This window comes from Artemia franciscana, unplaced genomic scaffold, assembly GCF_032884065.1.
Source record: "Artemia franciscana unplaced genomic scaffold, ASM3288406v1 Scaffold_2993, whole genome shotgun sequence".
NCBI lineage: Eukaryota > Metazoa > Arthropoda > Branchiopoda > Anostraca > Artemiidae > Artemia > Artemia franciscana.
Window position 1 is genome coordinate 1 of NW_027063706.1, and position 2,500 is coordinate 2,500.

A 2,500-nucleotide genomic window follows, 5' to 3' on the forward strand; every position below is an offset into this window, starting at 1 on the left:
TCCTTCCCTGCTTACCATTAACCCATCACTCGTTTCTATTCGGTCTCTTTATTTTTTAGAAGTAGCCCAATGGATAGCGATAACAATATCATGTATAATATATTTGCTCTATGGTGTGTTGGATAGACACTACCCGTGGCAGGATACTTCAGGAGTAAGTATATAATTTTTCTTTGCATTTTTTAACACAGCAAAAATATCATCATGACATCAAGGGTCTGTTTTTTAGGTATAAATCTTATTTCAACCCAAAAACACAATGTCCTTATTATTAATGAAAATATTCCTATTATTCAAGATGTTTTAATTTTTTGTCACTCCTAATTTAATGTAAATTAGGCAAGGCTGAATCTAGAATTATTTTTTCTTTTGGGTGGGGGGACAATTTTTTTTAGAAAACACATCATGAATATGCTTCAGTGTGTTTTGAAACTTCTTTACTGCCTAGGCAAAAATTCAATAATGTATCATTAAGATCCGATCACCGGTTGCTAAGTTAAAAGTACTTCATCTTTTCTAATTTTCCGATTTAACTCGCACTCATTCTTCGAAATCGGTTTTCAACATATCAAAGTTTAAAAATGAAAATATAAATCCAAATAAATACTAGTTGCTTAAGATAGTAATCGGATTGGTATATAGTCTAGGTCAGAAAGCCAGATATATCAATTTTTCAGGTAAGGCGTAGTTGAAAGTTTAACCAAACTAGCTAAAAATCTTAAACTCTAACCTCCCAATTTCACCGCTATATGTCTAAGCTACGGTTTTTTTTCCTTTTTTTTGTTAATAATATTATTTACATTCTTGTCAAAGAGACAATATTTTTGTTTAAATAATATCTATTGACTACAGATTGAAGGCAAACACTACACACACGGATCGAAAATAGAATTAGAAAAAGGTGAACTGACCTTGCCATTTGCCTAAACCTCTTCAAGTAATAGATTTCTCTCTTTTCTAACGTTCATATGATATGTTTTCCAAAATTATATATCTTCCATGGCTGATCCTGGAACACAGGATGATTGTGATTTGGACAATAGGGATGCAATTAAAAGCTACTTTTAGATGTTTGCAGGTATGTTTTAAAAGAAAAAAGCAAACTAAAATTATGGACTCCCAAAGTGAACGGTATCACCATTCTAGGGGGTACTTTAGAGCTTCCTGGGGAAGAAGGAAAGAGGGCAAGGCCTGGTCAGATATTAGGCCTTGAAAGAAGAAAAATTATGTAATTTTATTTACTTATGTGATAAATTTTAGAAAGCTTGGGTTTCTATGAGACCAATTGGTGAAGTGAAGGAAGGTGGTTGATCTAAGAATACCCCGGTTCCCATAGTTTAATCGCTTTTTTTATGCATCCCGTGTAGAAATTGGAGTCCTATTCATCAGGAGAAAAAAAATATTTCATTTTGACGTTAAGAAAAATTTTTCGTTGAACCAAAAGTACAAATTAATTGAAATAAAATAACCTGCATCCGCTTCCCAGCTAATGGGCATATACCCCCCCCCCTTTTGTACCATTATGTAAGAAAATTTTATCGTACAAAATTTTAAAAAATTAAAATTTATCGTAAATTTTATTAGTACTTTGGGGATAAAGGTGTTCGAAAAAAAAATTGTGTTATTTGCAAAGTATAATAAAATCAAACTCTTATCTCATAATGTACTAAAAACTAAAAAAAATTCTTTTGCTGCCTGGAAAAGTGAAATTCCTTTGAATTAAAATGAAAGCGACGGAAAGTGACATTTTCTAAATATTTTTAATGTCAGTCTTCATGCCGTGTAGCCATGCTTTTGTTTATTTTAGTCTTAAAAACTTTCTGGTTGCAAGAAAATAATGATTTTAGCTTTTAGTTCATTTGGGGATAAAGATGTTTGAAAAACCATTTTGTGTTATTTGCAAATAATAATAAAATCAAACTCTTATCTCCAAATGTACTAAAACTAAAAAATAAATCTCTTGCTGCACGGAAAATGCAAAATTCTGTGAAATTAAAGGTGAAAGCGACGGCCTGTGATATTTTCTAACTGCTCCAAGAGTCCTTCTTTCACAGGATTTAAGAAAGAAAAAACCAGTATAATTTTAACAAAACAGTGGAACCTTAGCCCTCTCTTCGCACTATCCATATAATTTTTTTTACAATATTTGTGGTAGTAAGACGATAATCTTATATTACAATCTTATAACAAAATTCTGACAATATGTTCACTGAAACAATCACTGAACATGTTTCAACTCATAAAATTCTTTAAGAATTATCTGTCGTCCACATTTTTTTTCTGTTTTTTTTTTTTCAAATATTTGAGAGCTTTAGACTCTGAAACAATACAATAAATTGTAACAGAAATTGAAAGCATAACGATAGTAATAAGGACAATCTCCGTAAAAACTAGAAAAAAAAGAATAAAACTTAAAGAAATGGTCAACCTAAAAGTACAATTAAAGCAATAATAGGGACAAAAATATAATCAAAGTTTTACGCAGAATTTATGCAGTTTT

The 2,500-nt window shown here is 30.7% G+C and overlaps 1 long non-coding RNA gene across 1 annotated transcript in view; it reads left to right on the plus strand.

The window, feature by feature from the left end:
* Nucleotides 1-48: 48 nt before the first annotated feature.
* The window catches only part of LOC136043102 (uncharacterized), a 4,789-nt gene continuing 2,337 nt past the window's right edge, over nucleotides 49-2,500 (plus strand). The window contains exon 1 of the long non-coding RNA XR_010621548.1: nucleotides 49-154. This is a non-coding gene — a long non-coding RNA (uncharacterized LOC136043102). The remainder of the gene's footprint in view (nucleotides 155-2,500) is intronic.